At 54.4% G+C, this 16315-nt stretch overlaps 1 protein-coding gene across 4 annotated transcripts in view; it reads right to left on the bottom strand.

Moving 5' to 3' along the window:
* PKNOX2 (PBX/knotted 1 homeobox 2) overlaps nt 1-14073 on the bottom strand; it is a 298217-nt gene extending 284144 nt beyond the window's left edge. For 2 of the 4 annotated variants that reach the window (XM_059883036.1, XM_005226806.5), the window contains exon 1: nt 13588-13692. The gene's annotated coding sequence lies outside the window, so the exon portion shown is untranslated. Of the gene's footprint in view, nt 1-13587; nt 13694-13945 lie in introns of those variants that run through there. The other 2 variants (XM_005226807.5, XM_059883037.1) reach the window with 2 other exon arrangements.
* Between the last annotated feature and the right edge of the window lie 2242 nt (nt 14074-16315).

The following is a 16315-nucleotide window of genomic DNA, read 5'->3' as shown; positions in this document are numbered from 1 at the left end:
CTCAAGAGGTTGACTTCATCCCATCTAGGGGGAAGGGCCAGATCTGTGATGAATACAGTCCTCTCAATGGTACCAAGAAAGAAGGGTGAGCCTTCCTCCCCAGCTCACAGCTGCTGCCCTTAAGGGGTTTCCAGAAATCAACTCAGGTGAGACATGAATGTGAACATCACCAGGCAACATCACCAGGCAGCCCCAGATACGAGCAGGGCCCCAGCCAGCAAAGAATGGGCAAGGGAGGCCTGCATCGCTTAAAGGCTCCCCTGGAGGCTGTGCCCTGGAGGAGTGTGGAAGGATGGGTTAGGGGGAGGGGCTCTGTGGGAACAGCATCAGCTCTGCTCTGTGAAGCTGCCTGGTAAACTCTGCTGCTGCTACTGCTGCTAAGTCGCTTCAGTCGTGTCCAACTCTGTGCGACCCCAGAGATGGCAAGTGAGAGCAAAATCCCTGGCAGGCTGTCTCTGGTGCCCACTGGCTTTCTCTCACCTTGTTCTGCCCTTGCCTGGGATGGAAAAGGAGCCCCCCGGGATGAGGGGTTGGCCTACTCTCTCTCTTCAGGAAGGGCCTCAAGTGACCACGAGGTCAGGCAAAGCCAGCCCAAGGTGACTAGAATCCTCACCAGTTCCCCTTAAACCTCAGCATGAAGCTCATGTCCCCAGGATGCCCTCCAGATCCCCAGAGGAGCGCACATCCCCCAGCTATGTGCTCATCACTTTCTGGACTTCTCCTCCATGCCTCTTATCATGGTTTCACTAATTACTCACAGAACTCAAATGCCCATCTCCCCCGAAGACTGTGAGTTCCATGGGCAGGGTGCCTGTCTGCCTAGTTCACGGTCTCCTCAGCACCTTCACCAGGTCTGACATGTACAAGGTGCTCAGTAAAAATCTATAGCATGAATGTTACCTACAGGGAGGAGCCTATGGCCTGGTGCAGACTGACGGGACCCAGCAGAGGCCAAGCCTCCCCACACCAGGCCCGAGATGGCCCCTCACTGGGCCAAACGGGAAAACGTAAGTGGTGACAACCACTGGCACATAGTAGGCTTGCAATTCCGGTTTGCTGACTCTGCGGGAATCTAGAAAACCACCCATTCACGCCCCAGCTGTGGGGCCATTGTGAACGGCCACCCTGCCAGCTTTCAATCACTTAAACAGGGTTGTCATCACTCTCTGAGTGAGCATGAGGGGTGTGTGTGTAGTATGTATGTGTGTGTGTGCATGTATGTGTGCTCAACCCTAAACTATTAAGAAACATAGAGTCTGTGCCAACCGATTTTCTCCCCGACATGTTACGTGTGAAGCACAGTGCAGGCACTTTTGTTTATGTTTATGTAATATGCCAACACATCCTCATCTGCTAGCTCAGGTGGTCCTGGCCAGTAGGCGTTATCACCACCATTTTACTGAGGAGGATGGTGGGGCCAGCTTTTAAGGCCATGCACTAAGCATACAGCTGAGTCTCAGCTCAAACCCAAGGCTCTGGCTCATGAGGCACTGGTCTGCCTCAGTCATGCTCCTTGTCACACCAGAATCTCATCACCTGTGACCTACGCAGTCAAAGCCCTGTATCTCACATTGAGCCTGCTATGAGCTGGAGCAGAGGGTCTAGGCTGGCAGAGAGAAGGAGAAAAAAGTTAGCAAGCCATCCATAGCAACTTACCCCTAAACACACGTCTCCCTAGAGCAGGCAGCAAGCTGGGCTGGAAAGACCACTGATCCAGAGGGACACCGAACCAGATGGGTGACCCTTGGCAAGTTCTCTTACGCACGCTGAGCCTCACTTTCTTTCCTGGGTCTATGATGATGGCCAGATAAAGAGTGAGTGCTCCCAGAACATAGTGAAAGGGTCCCCACTCTCCTGCGGACTTGTGCAGCTAACTCAAAAATCACAGGACTCAGAAGAGCCCTTTTCTTCCCGTGGTCTGCATGCTCGCTATGGGAGCTGGTCTCCTCCCTCCCAGCGGAATCCAGCCCCACTGTGGACGGGCGGCAGCTGGACTCTGTGCAGAAAGAAAGTGGGGGATGTTCCCCTAGTCCCCTGCCAGCAGCTAACTGCACCACCCAGAGCACAGCCCGCGAGTGCAGAGCTCTCTCCATCTTTTCTCCCTTCCAAAGCCAATGGAAACGACTCTGAAGAGTATTCCAGGAGACCAGACGTCCAGCTTGGAAAGGGCTTTTCCCAACAATCTGGGCGTCTACAGGTGGTAGCATCCTCCCATCTCACTGCTGCTAACGGGATGCCTTCCTCTGGCCCCCAGGGAAAGCTGGGGAGTCCCACCAAGCTCTCTGGCTGTCCTCAGGGTCATACTAACGACGAGTGAGGAGCCCCCAGGGGACTGCCGCCCCACTGTGCATCTAGTCAGCTCCTCCCAGAGAGGGCTGGAGGGAGATGGGGCCATGAGACACGCTCCCATCAAGGCAACAGTGCAAAACCACCACTTCTGCTCAGGCCACAGGAGAGCATCAGACTTGAGCTCCCTAACCGCTGGTCTCTCCTGCTTGATGACTATCCCCCCCACTCAGAAAGGGCCCCTCGGTGGGAGCTCGCCAGCTCCAGCACCCAAATTAAGTGAGACCCGACTGCCCTTAAATCTCCTTCTCCCCACCCCGCCCTGCTTAGTCAGAGCCAGGCAGTCCTACCACCGCTGGGCTGAACATTCCCTGAAGCCCACCACCTCCTCCGGACGCAGGGCGCCTGGGCGTCGGGAGCACACACTCGAGCATGGACAGCCCCCAGAGTCACAGAATAGCAGATCCGGAAGGGGCCTCGAAGACAATCTTATCTAACCTCCTCCTTGTATAAAATGAGGACGCCAAGATCCAGAGAAGCTAAGAGGCGTGTCGAAGGTCAAACACGAGGCCCTGAGAACCACACAGCACATGGCCAGGCTTTCATTAAGCAGGCGGCTCGCTGACGGATTTAAGGACCACCAGAGAGGGCTCATGACTGAGAACACACTCCTGTCACCACGAGGCCCTGGGTGCACGTGTGGAATCTCTCTGGGCTGCTTCTCTCAGCCTCTGACCTGGAGTTGAACTCACAACCCACACAGAGCAGGGCCTCACCTGAGAAAGGGTGGGGACAGCCCTGGACCCCCGGCTCAGCACAGGCCTGAGAATGGAGACTACTCAGAGACAAGGGACAGCGCAGTGAGGACCACATGAGGGACCTCTGGGTGTGGGCTCACTTCCCCTGCTCCATCTAGACTCCCTGAACCACCCTGGACTCAGCCCAGACAGAGGCCCTGCCACTTACAGCCTCAGGGTCCCCCGTGTCTGTCAGGACGGAGAGCCAGAGGACCACACGTGTAGCCCCAGGACATCACATCAGTCGGCTCACTCTGAGCCACCTCCCAGCCGCGGCGGCCGGTGGAGGCAGGGTGATGGCATTGCAGCTCTGCCACCCACTGCCCCTGCCATCACCCCGCCTCCCTGCCCAAAACCCACCTCCCCATCTCCGTGCCAGGCACCCCAGCCCTCCTGAAAGCTTTGTGGAAGTGAAAAAACAGCAGCCCAGAGAGACTCCAGGTATGCGCCCAGGGCCTCAGGGTGACAGGAGCTCGTTCTCAGTCCCGAGCCCTCCCTGGCGGTCCTTAAATCCGTCAACGCAGATAGTCTGGGTTTCCATAACAGCCGGGAGGTACCCGCAGTTTGCCAAACAAAGGTTTGGGTGGCGGGGAGCTGGGTTCAGGCGGCTCTTGTGAAGAGACTCTCAGGAGAGGGCAAGGTAGAGTTCAGGACACGGAGGCTCTTAGAGCTCAGCGGTGCTTGTTCTGTCTCTGGAAGGCTAAAGAAAGAGCCCTCATCATCATAGGTGGACGCAGGCCACCCTAATTACGGTGTGTCCCCCTGGACAGAGGCATCTGCCGTCCCTTCCTGGCTCTGTCGCTTCCGCCACTCTCTGAGCCCAGGTTCCTCTCCCTTGTAAAGTGAGACAGCGTCACAAAGTTGAGAGGCTCAGACGAGAGAGTGCATGAGAAAATTCTCTAATTGGGGGAAAAAAGCTAATATTCACCGTGAACGCTTATGGATACTTTCTTCTAGAAAAGTCACAATACTCCTCTTGTTGTGTTAGTCACTCAATCCTGACTCTTCTCGACCCCAAGGGTTGCCATTCCCTTCTTCACGCAACAGTCCTATGTGCTTAGTATTATTACTATCCTGCAATGGCAACCCACTCCAGTACTCTTGCCTGGAAAATCCCATGGATGGAGGAGCCTCGTGGGCTGCAGTCCATGGGGCCACTAAGAGTCGGACACGACTGAGCGACTTCACTTTTACTTTTCTCTTTCATGCATTGGAGAAGGAAATGGCAACCCACTCCAGTGTTCTTGCCTGGAGAATCCCAGGGACGAGCGAGCCTGGTGGGCTGCCGTCTATGGGGTCGCACAGAGTTGGACACAACTGAAGCGACTTAGCAGCAGCAGCAGCAGCAGCCTGTCTAGCTAAGAAAACTGAGGTTCAGGGAGGTTCGATGATGTGCCGAAGGACACAAGCTTAGTTGTAGTAGATCCAGGGTCAGAACACAGAATGGCTCCAAAGCCAGTGACCCTTCTCCCAGCACCACACTAGCTCAACAAAAGAAGCAAACGGCACTTTTTAAAGAGGCAGGTGAGCCTTCAGATAAAAGGCCACCTCATGGAGCTGTCCCTACCATTCTTTGTGAGTTATGTGCTCAGTTGCTGTCGTGCCCAGGGACTATAGCCCGCCAGGCTCCTCTATCCATGGGATTTCCCAGGCAAGAATACTGGAGTGGGTTGCTATTTCTTCCTTCAGGGGATCTTCCTGACCCAGGATGGAACCCATGTCTCTTGTGTCTCCTGCACTGGCAGGTGGGTTCTTTACCACTGTGCCACCCGGGAAGCCCGCCCCTACTGCTAGACTTGCCCATTCACCCTGGGAAGGCCATCGATCAAGCCAAAGCCATTGTCAACTCCCCATTGTCTTGGGAGACCCTACAACAGAAGGACACCCCAGGGCCAAGCCCTCACACTCCGTGCCTTGGCTGCTACGCGTCATACTTGTTGGTTTGGTGTTTCAATAGTGGTTCCAATGACCATCTCTGTGTGAATCAAGTCCATGGAAGGAAACACAGGATCAGAGAACTTTGGGCTGAGCGGGGCCTCTGAGAGCAAGTTCCAGCTCCTGGTTAGATGGCCGAAGTAACTGACATCCACAGGTCAGTCACATGTTGTAGGTCAACAGCAAGCCAGTGGCCAGTCTGGAGCAGAATCCTTGTTCTCCACATCCCAGCTGTTCTGGCATCAGCAGCTTCGTGGCCCCCGAGAGAGCCGGGTGTGGGCCTAGCCTCTGCTCTCCTGGCTTAGGGAGTGCAGGGATGGTAGGTAAGAGAGTCGCATCACAGCCGGGAGTGAAATTAGCTGGTTGGCCCCCTGCACTAAATCATAATCCTAAATTCTATGCATTGAAAGATCAAGGCGTGAAACCAGCCTATTCCCCAACAGGGAGGCCTGGGAGGCTCTCCTGAGGCAGTGGTGGCCCCTTCTGGCCCCCTGGCTGTGGTCAGAGGAGGCTGGACTTTTTAACCTAGTACAGTCTGCCCACCACCCACCCCCCACCGCCAGCATCACCAGGACAGTACTGGAGCACCTTGACCTGGACAGTCTCATGTTTTGCCCCTCCAACTCCAGACCAACTGAGAGCTCACCTCCACTCAGCCCCCATCACTTGGCAGCCTCCCATCCTCCTCTTGCCTCTGTTGTTAACAATTGATTTCTACCTTTTTTTTTTCTTTTCACTTCAGTGCATGCGCACGCATCTCTCAGTCCTTTGTGGGTCAACTTTGTCCTTCCTGGAGCTGCACAGTCCCTGGGGACACGCTCTGTGTCCCCATTTCTACCACAGCCCCTCCTGAAGTCTGCGTGCAGACGGGAGCACACGGCTGTTTGTTCAGCACTTGTTGCTGTGCCAGTGACCTGTGGGAGGCCCAGGCCATGTCCTGGGGAAGGAACGGCAAGGGAAAGGGGAGGCTGGATAAGCCACAAGCTGGACAGAAAACCAACTGAGCCCATCCTGGGGGGCAGACACTGTGCTCGCACTTTACAGACCCTCTCTCCACAGTTCTATGAGCTATGTTCTTCTATTTCCCTCTTTACAGATGGGGAAACTGAATCAAAGATGGTAAGCAACTTGTCTGTGTGTGCATGGTAAGTCACTGCAGTTGTGTCCGACTCTTTGCAACCCTATGAACTCTCTCTCTCCAGGCTCCTCTGTCCATGGGATTCTCCAGGAAAGAATACTGGAGAGGGTTGCCATGCCCTCCTCCAGGGGATCTTCCCGACCCAGAGATCCAACCCTCTTATGTCTCCTGCATTGCCAGGCAGCTTCTTTACCACTAGTGCCACCTGGGAAGCCCACAGCAACTTGTCTAAATTCACCCGATTAGTAACTAGTAGAGTTAGACTTCTGATGTGGTTTTTTTCTGAAGCTAACCTGTACTCTGAACTTGTTGCAGCAAACTACTCGAGGGCAGTGACCTGATGGTCACATGTGTTCGTTCCATTTGTTTTTGATGCTGCGTCCTCAGTGCCGAGGACCATGCCAGGCACAGAGGAGCCACTCTAAGTATTTGCTGAATGAAGGAACAAAGGGTTGAATAGACCCCCTGCTGCCCATCCTGGTCAAGACAGAGTGAGGGCTTCTTCTGCCCCATTATTGGTTACTCTATTACCAGGAAGTCTGCACAACTGCTTGTTCCTCTCTCCACCCAGAAAAATACCCAATAAACTGAAGTGAAAGTGAAAGTCACGTTCCATTCTTTGGGACCCCATGGACTGTAGCCCCCCAGCCAGCCTCCTCTGTTCATGGAATTCTCCAGGTAAGAATACTGGAATGGGTTGCCATGCCCTCCTCCAGGAGATCTTCCCGATCCAGTGATCGAACCCAGGTCTCCTGCATTGCAGGTGGGTTCTTTACCTTCTTAGTCAGGAAAGCCTGTACAAACTAAGGATCCTGCAAAGGCCACGTGGCGGATGGCTGGGTTAACTAGGCTTGGGATGGGGCAGTGGGGGGCGGGTAGGAGCATAAACTGAACACAGAAGACTAGATGATGTGAGGGAGTTAAAAGGTTCTCAGTGCCCTGTGACCTGCTGACTCAGGACCACTCTCTGGCCCCTTTGGGTAGGGTCTCCTCCCTGTCCTCAGGCTCCCTCCTCCCCCCACAAGGCACCCCGCTGCCTGGCCTGAGCTGTACTGAAACTGGCCACGTTCCTACTGAGCAGAGAAAGTAACAGTTACGCCACCCTCCCCAGCCCCATCCAAACCCTCTGGAGTCTGCCCTGGGCCCTAGGGCTAGTGGCTTTTCTCCACATTCCAGCCAAAAATAATATGAGAGTGGAGCTGTTTGGTGGAGAACTTAATCTAATCTTCATTGCTTCAGTTTTAAAATATCCTGCCTGGTTTAGGGTTTCTTATTACACACTAAGATGTGTTTTTAGTGAGATAGGTCTTAGCAGAACCGTCCTTCTTGTAATTAGAAACCCAGGCGGGCAGGGCTGGGGGGTGAGAGATCCAAGCCAAACAGCAGATCTCCCTCAAGACAACACTCTGGCAGCAAGCTCTTCCCCAGCTGCCCAGGGCTGGTTCCTCCTTCCTCCTGGGGGATCTGGACCGAGGAAAAGTCGAGCTCTGGTAGAAGGAGTGCCTTCCATCTCCCTCTACCCTCATTCTGTGTGTCCCAGCTCTTCCCCCATCAGACTGGAAACAGATGCTGCCTGTGACCACTGGAGAAGGATGTGCGGAGGGAAAAATTACCCCAAGAAGTCTCCCCCCACCCCCGGATGAGGGAGATTTAAAGGCAAAGCATTCCACTGCAGCCTGTCTCCAGTATCACTGGCTAGCTTTGAAAAATCAGGCGCCGGAACGGAAGGAGGTTCCAAGTGCATATGCACTTTTGTGTAAGGGCCGGGTGTAACTTCTCAGGCTTTCTGGCCCAGAATCTGCTTTGATCTGCCAGCGTGGAAGCTGCTCAGCGAGGTTCAAGCTGCAGTTAGCTCCAGACCAGCGCCCACCCTGCTCCCCACCCCCACCCCCCACCCCCAACCCCAGCCTCTTCTTCCCAGTGACATAAAGAAAAGAGACAACATTTCTGATCGGTCAGATTCTGTGTTCATCTGATGGGTGAAAGCTACTCCAGGTGGCACTGTTGGGAATCAGTACCCTGGTTCCCCCAGCTCGGGGTTAATTGCCTTTCCAGGAAAAGTCCAGGTGGATTTTGGAATCACGGCAGGGATTTCAAATTCTAGGATATAAGAAAGGCAGGAGTTCAGTCCCTCCACCCAAGTCTAACTGGGAACTCCTGAGAGTTGTGGGGACCAGCTCTGGGGCTCGGCAGAGCAAGAAAACACAAAGAAAGCAACTTTACTTCTCAGAAGTCTCCTCCCTCCAATTTCCTTTATTATTTAGAGTGAGGGATTAGGCAGCAGTCTTTCTCAGGGCCTAATGAGGAATTTGTGTGAGACATTCCACTTTGCAGACGAAGAAACCAAGACCTGGAAGCTTAGCTAGCTGAGCCACTTTAGTCATGAAGCCAGACAGTCACAGGGCATAAAACTGCCAGGGCCCCAAGCTTCAGCCTGAACACTGCGCGGCACGCTGACCTGCCAGCCTCCATCACCTCCCTCCTCCCTTTCGCACCAGGCATTGTTGGTGCTCTTCAATCGCACAGTTGTGTCCAGTTCTTTTTTGACCCCATGGACTGTAGTCCACCAGGCTCCTCTGTCCATGGAATTTTCCAGGCAAGAATACTGAAGTGGGTTGCCATTTCCTCTTCCAGGGGATCTTCCAGACCCAGGGATCAAACCCCGGTCTCCCGCATTGGCAGGCAGGTTCTTTTCCACTGAGCCACCAGGGAAGTCCCACCAGGTATTAGCTTTAATTAAATTAGCAGATCCTCATCGCAACAAGCCTGGCCATGCAGCCTGGACGGAGCCCAGCCAGTAAGGCTCCTCCTCCAAAATTCGGCTTCTCAGCCTAATTCAATCTTCAGTAAGTCACGGATCTCATCTGAAGTGTCATACAAAGCATGGTGTGTTGGCTAGAATCATGGCTAACGGTGGCTCGTGATGATTTCATTCCCCACGTAACTTCCTCTGTGGCATCATTTTCATCCTCTCCCTACACTGATCTGCATTTTGTTTGATCCAGACACTCTGCTTCACATGCCGGCACCTCGGGCAATTGCATCACACATTTATATATATCTTACAGCATCGCTGTCCTGGTGCCGCACGGCACAGGAAAAAAGAAAAACTTATAACTGCATTTCTCACCTTCCTTGAACTAATTTAGAAAATGTGCTCCAAATTAAATAAATCGGGAACAAAAAGTTTGAAATTGAAGATAGAATTTCAGAAGAGGGGGAGGAGGCTAAATAAATAGCAAGGAAATCTTGCAACATGTTGGAAGCCTATAAATTTTATAGGTTGTTTCTTTAATAAAAACAAATTCAATTGCTAACAACACAGTATTATTAAGCCGCTAACATTTAAAAATCTAATTTGGTCTGCTCTGCTGCTGTTTCTGTTGCACATTGCATTCATCCAGGGTAAGGAAGTCAGGTTGATGGGTTTGGTTTGGTTTCTAAACCAGGCTAATAGAGAGCCCTTTAAACCCAGCTTTTTTGCTTTCTAGGCATGCCTTGGTCCCTAATGAGTTACAGCCCCAGGTTGAAGATGGACATAGCAGAAAGAAATTTAACACACACTCTGGTACACCCATAAACATCAAGGCCAAGGAAGAGGAGGTATGTTTCCAGTTAAGCTAGAACTCCATGAATTCAGGATTCTCCACTCACAAGACAGTAATTCTCCTTATTTCATCACTAACTTACTTCAAATGTGTTTATACAATTTATTGCTACCGAACTTCCAGGCAACTGGTGTAGAGTTAATGAAACCCAGCTTGGAGAAGCTTTGGGCTTTGAACAACTAACCACAGTTTAAATGGTTATGACATGCGGTCAAAGCCGCAGGCCAGCCCCACTGCAGTTTCTGTGTTAGGACCTAGTCAAAAACCTTGTCATCTCACCTTTTGTGCCAAATAGATTGAGAAAAGGAAAAAAGCCCAGGAAAACAGCCTTCCATGTGTCTTCTCAAGGTTCCCAGCCATCCTCCCTGACATTTTAACACATCTATCTCCCTGAATGCCAGGCAAAGCCCCTCCCCCAGTCCCAAGTAAATATTTTAGTTGCAGTTTGAATGGGCAGCCAGTTGAAATCCTGAAATCCAGTTTGAGTTTAATTGAACAAGGTCAGGCCTACATAAAGCAATGCGGAGAGGGGGGTGTCAGGGGGAGGCACCCCGCCACATTTGCAGTCAGACTCAGTGCAAGTCCAAAAGGCAAGACAGGAATGTACAGATGGCGCTGGACTGGAAAAGAAGTGAGCTCCTCTTGCCGAATGACTTGGACACTGATTTTTATTAATCCTCATTGTCATACGGCGTCCTCCCCCCAAGCTCTGTCCATGTGAAAACTCCAGGAGGCTCCCTCTTTCTAAACAGGCCCATTTTGGAAGAGTAAAGGGGAGGTGCTGGACTTGCCAGGGCCGCACAATAAAAGCCCTTTTTGAAAGCAGCACTTTCATTAACTTAAAGCAATCTATGGACTTAAAAGCAGAGAGCTGTAAACTCGCAGAAAGGATCATAAAACAGCCAGTCTCAAGTTGGGTACACTTCAGTGCAATTTGCACGAGGCATTTTACTGTGAGCGGTGGCCGGGCCCATCTCCCTCCGGTAACCCCCTGCCCCTTATTCTGAACAGCATCCCTTTCTCTCGGCTTTCATGCTTTTCGCGCTCACAAAGGGGGAGGCGGTGACCGGGGAGTCTCCGTGGGGTCACGGCTCCCTCCCGCCCTCGGGCTCTCCGCGGGAGAGAGGGCGCCTGAATTCCAAGCCTGCAAAACAACAGCCTCGGAGCTCCGCCGCCGGGCGGCCGCCGCGCCCCGGGGCCGCCGCGGCCACTCGTGGGTCGCGCGCCTTCTGCGTCCCGGAAGCGCCTTCTGGCTGCCCGGGAGAGGGGCGCGGTGTGTACAGAGTGCTGGGACAGTGGGTTTGAGATGGCAAAGGAGAAATTTCAAATCTTCCTCCTGTTCACTTCCCAACTCTGCTTCTCCAGTGGCCCAAGGGGTAATCTCCGTTCCTAGTCGGGACTTCTCTTCCCCCTCCCCGGCCCCACCAAGCTAGGCCAGAGCCAAGAGGGGTGCAGCTTGAGTGGGCGATCAGAGACAGGAGACCCTCCCTACCTTCCGCCCACCAAGGTCCTGAAGCCTCGGGAAGGCCAGAATGCAGGGCACGCGGTCGGGCTAGGGACCAGGACTTTGCGTAATAGAGCTTGTGTTTGGACACCATCATTTTCTTAAATTTGAAGAGGAGGAGATAGTCCAAATCTGCTTCAGATGTGAAGCTTTCGGTTTCCACTAGTTGGAAAACATTTCAACACGCTGGAGGAGTACTGGGGCAAAGGGTTAAGGGCAGAGGACCCCAAGTTCCCCCCCTTTCTCAAGCGGATCGTCACACGGGCGGCCCGGCGTGTGGGCTTCCGGACGAGGCCGGGGGGAAGTGCAGACAGAACCTGCGGGTCAACAGCTGGCGGCTCCGGTCCGGGCGCTTGAGTTCGAGCCCAGCATGCCCTCCGCCGCAGCCCGGACTCCCCAGGCCTGGAGCGAGGCCTTACTGCTAGCGCCCCCCGCGCAGGCCGCGGCCCCTGCGAGCCACGGCACCCACCCCGCCGCGCTGCACCCGCAGACTCCAAGTGGCTTCCGGAGCCCGCCGAGCCGCCAAGGTCCCTATCCATCCCTGGCCCTGCGAGGCTACCCTGTCGCTTCGCCCAGAACACCCCTTCGAATTGTCCGCTTCCCGGAATCTTTCTCCAAGGACCCGGTCCTGCGCTCCTCAAGTCCTTTCCTCCAGATCCTCTTTCGGGGATAAGCGGCAGGAATTTGGGGCTCGCCGGCCATGGCGCCCATCAACTACTTTCATTGCCTACCTAATCGTTTTTCAACCCACTGACAGTGGGGACTCCCGGGCGCGACCCTCCCCAAATTCCAATAGTTTTAACTCCCCACCCCGCCTCCAAAAAAAGCCGTGAACCCGTGGCTAAACCTTAAAAAACGCCACCAGTTCCTCCGATTCCAGCCTCAGATGTAAGCCCAGGCCCCTAACTCCAGCCTTCCGGCTCCCTGCTTTGACCGGTGTGCAGATTCGATCGGCGGCCCTTAGATCCGGCTTCTGAAAACAGCTTGGATCCTAAAAACCCGAACTCTAACCTCGTCCCGAAGCCCAGCCCTCATTCAGGGCTGATGCACAACCACCGCCCACCCCTCGCCCTACTCCCAGTCCTAGCCCCTGGTCTCCACACAGCGCCGGAATCTCGGGTTCTCCCCTGAGAGCCCCCGGAAAAGGCGGCCCGCGTGGCTCGTTTCTTCCTCTGGATCTGGAGTCGGGAAAGCCCCGCACGCCTCACCCGAAAGAAACGCAAACTTTGCGCAGCAGACTCGGGACCCTGCCCCATCCCCCTCGGCTCTCTCTCTTTGAGCGCTTTCCGACCCCACCTCTTACGAACTCGTGCCCTAGTTCTTAAGCCAGGAGGGCTTCCAATTCCCGAATCTCGCCTAGGGCCCCTACGCCTCCCCACACCTCGCCAAAGACTCCCAACAATCCTTGGAAAGCTAGTAACGCTACAAATTAACGGCTCCTCCCGCGTTAGGGTCCCCGAGCCTGGCCCCTGCGATCCCGGCTTCCCTGATCCACAGCTCGTGCTCCGCTGTCCCCACGGATCCGCCTGCAAACCCTCACTCGTCCCGGCTCCCCAGGCCGGGCAGGACGCGGCCGCGGCTCCCGGACTCCAGCCACCCGGCCCGAGTCTGGGGCTGCTCCGGCTTCCAGCCGCTCGAAGGCAGCTCCAAGCTGTTGGCGCCAAGGAAGCGCCGGCCCGAAGGGCGCCCGAAGCCGGGAGAAAGAAAGCGAACCTGGAGCCGGCCCGCCGATCTCAGCCTCCCCCGCGGAGCGCCCAGCCCGGAGCTCCCGGCACCGGGGCTCCACCGGCCCGCGCGCGAGTCCCTACTCGGGTCCCCGGCGCACCCAGAGCGCAGCTCCCCGCCCGCCCGCTACGGTGTCTTAGGCCCGCGGGGGTCCGAGTCCGCAGCCCCGCTCCTCGCACTCGTGGACAATGCACGCCCCGCCAAGGGCCCGAGCGGGGCGAGGCGGCCGGGCGGCGGGGCTGCGCGCTGGCCGGGCCCGGGCGCGGGCGGGCCGCCTCCTTCCCGGGCCTCAACGCCGCTCGCGCTGCTTCGCTCCGCGCTCTCCCGGCGCTTCCCCAGCTCCTCTGCACGCTCCCGCCGTCCCTCGCTGCTCCCTGCCTCCCTCCTCCCTGCTGCCTCCCTCTCTCTCCTCCCTGCTGCCTCCCTCTCTCCCTCTCTCCTCCTTGCCCTGTCGCAATGAATAATACTCTGGCTTGGGGACTGGAATAAAACACACGCGCTCTGAGGCAGCCGCCCGCAGCAGCAGCACCCGCCGCCGCCGCGCCGCCGCCGCCTGCAAAAGCGTCTCTGACATGGAAATGAATGACAGCTTACCTGATGCCAATCTTCATCAGACTGACACCGGCGTGACAACACAGCCTATACTTCCCAGCACTGCTCGGGACGTCAGCGGCACAGGGACCCGCCCCCCGGAGCCCCCCCCCTCCACACACCTCCCCTCTCCCCACTCCCCCTTTCTCCCCACCCCCCCCCATCACCCCCACCCACTCCCGGCCCCGGCCGCTTCCAAGTCGGAGCAGCCGCCGGAGTGTCTCCCTCTGCTGGAGACTTTTCTAAGACGTCTAAGCCGGCTCCGGCTGCCGGGAGAAAACCTCAGAGTGAGAAGTGGCCTCCGACGGAAGAACGCAGCCGACCCCCCACCCCCTGCCCTCCAGGAACTCGGGGATACTACCTGCAACCCAGGCCAAGTCCCCCTCGGCAGACAACCGAGGCGGGGCTTCCAGACAACTTGAGTTCAACGGGGTGGAGATGCGGGGAAATTTTCTTCTGTGGACCCTGAGAGCACTCCCCAGAAATTATGAAACTTAAGACTGGCAAGAAATCCTTCCCCCTACCCCCACTCCTCTCCCAGCTCCACCCCATTGCTGCCTGGCTGGCCTCATTTTTATGATTGCATTTGAATAATTCTCATTACCCTGGCCCCAGAAAAGGTGCTCAGATGACACTCTGGTTAGTTATTCCTGTTCTCAAGAGCTCCTTCTGCTCTGGGCTTCCTGGGGCGGTTGGTTCTTCCAGGGGAAGACTGTTAGCAGGTGGGGCAGAGGGAGAGATAAAAAGGTGTGGGGGCTTTGTCAGTAAAACACCTCTTTGCAAATGCGAGGCAGGCCTGTTTTAAGCCTCTTCCTATTTTCATTCTAAAAAGTGGCAGAGTTCTGGGGATCGGTGAGGTGGTGTAAAAGGAGAGGCCAGCTGGACTGTTACAGCCTGGGACTGACTACTGGGGTGGCTTCCTCTGCTTCTGGGAGGAAATTCAACAGGAGGAGGACCACACAAGCATATGTGGTCAGACATGTGCCTTCTTTCATTCCACCAAGATTACAGTCCTACTAAGTGAGTGTCAGGTGGAGGCTTGCTTGCTTCCACAACTTAGCACGTGGCCCTCTGTGTAAGGGACAAGAGAACCCCACTTCCCCTATGAAATTTGCTTCTTGCTCTCTGGAGAGGAGCCATTTCAGCCACTGTCAGGCAGCGATTGATCCTCTGACCCCAGACCAGGCAGGGGGCCTGGATAAAGCCTAGACAAAAGACACGGATGTAAGTGAGGAAAGCAGAAAGTGAAACCCAAGCAGCCCAGGTTTTCAGGTAAAGAAGCTGACCCAAGAAGCTGAAGGCTACCCCTTCGCTCTTTCCAGGCCTCTGGGTCATTCCTTGTCTGCCTCCTTCCTGGCCAAGAATGAGAGCCATTAGCTACTGCTCAGAGGAGGCAATTGAATCTTTTTTTTTTTTTACATCACAACCCAGATATAGCAAATACTGTTTATACAGATCCTCCCAGTGCCCGCCCCCACCCTCACCCCACCCCACCTCCCACCACATTCCACTTCCAAAGTCGCTTGTGGAAGATACTTCACTGGAGCCCCCATCATAGACAGAATTGAATCCTCTCAGCTTCTCATAGACTCTCCAAAGACCTCACTAGGTGTATTTATGTCACCCCAGCTTGATCTGTGGTCAGAAACTCTGGCTGCTGACAGTATAATCGCACTTATATATTATACATTGATAATAATATAATAATAATGAACACACTTGCCCTTTTTATGTAGTACAGAAGCAGCCAGATTCTCCAACTCAGAGGCTGGAGGTCAGGCTGCCATAAACTCTCAGAGGGAAGCCCAGTTCAGATCCAGGAAGGGGAGGGAAGATCCACTAGCTCCTGGATCCCTGGAGGGAGGGTTTTCTCTCTTTCCCAGGGCTCCCAGTGAGCTGCTGTAGCTTGCAGAGTCAGAGGGAAGAATCAGGCTGCATGTAAATACTTAACCCCATCAGAGAGGTGTCACTGAGCCTTAAATAGTGCTGCAGGCAACGGCCATGCATCACTGACTCACACTTGTCACACCCCTCATTTTCTGAAATCTAGTTCCTTGCCCATCTCTCTCTCTCGGTACAGGAGATCCATTGCCATGAGCTATTCTGGAGTCTACTTAAATACTGTGATTTCTACACTAATATTCTTTTGAGGCTTTAAAATGCACATTGTAATTTTAAATAAAGATATCTTACTTTGACTATTTTTGTAATTTGCAGAAGTTTTAAAATGATTATCTAAATGTAACTGTTCTGGGACTTCCCTGGCAGTCCAGTGGTTAAGAATCCGCCTGCCAGTGTGGGGACACAGATTTGATCCCTAGTCCAGAAACTAGGATCCCACATGCCACACAGCAAGTAAGCCCATTCGCCATAACTACTGAGCCCAAGCTCTAGAGCCTGAGAGCCGCAACTACCGAAGCCCATGCACCGATGCTTACAAGAGAAGCCAATGCAGTGAGAAGCCTGTGCACCGCCGCTAGAGAGTAGCCCCCACTCACTGCACGTAGAGAAAGCCCATGCACAGCAACAAAGACCCAGCACAGCCAAAAAAAAAATTTTTTTAATGTGACCATTCTTATAATCATTCAAAGCAAATGTTTGTCCTGTACCCAAGCTCAGCTGTGTGCTAGAGCTAAGGATAAAGGGCAGAAACAAAGAAATTCAAGTAACAGCTCCTGTCCTCAAGAAGCTTCCATTCTTGTTGAAGAAGGCAAAGTCCCAATAGAGAAAA

This window comes from Bos taurus, chromosome 29 (genome assembly GCF_002263795.3).
Source record: "Bos taurus isolate L1 Dominette 01449 registration number 42190680 breed Hereford chromosome 29, ARS-UCD2.0, whole genome shotgun sequence".
Lineage (NCBI taxonomy): Eukaryota > Metazoa > Chordata > Mammalia > Artiodactyla > Bovidae > Bos > Bos taurus.
The sequence above is the reverse complement of the archived record's forward strand: the minus strand, read 5'-3'. Positions and strand labels throughout refer to the sequence as shown.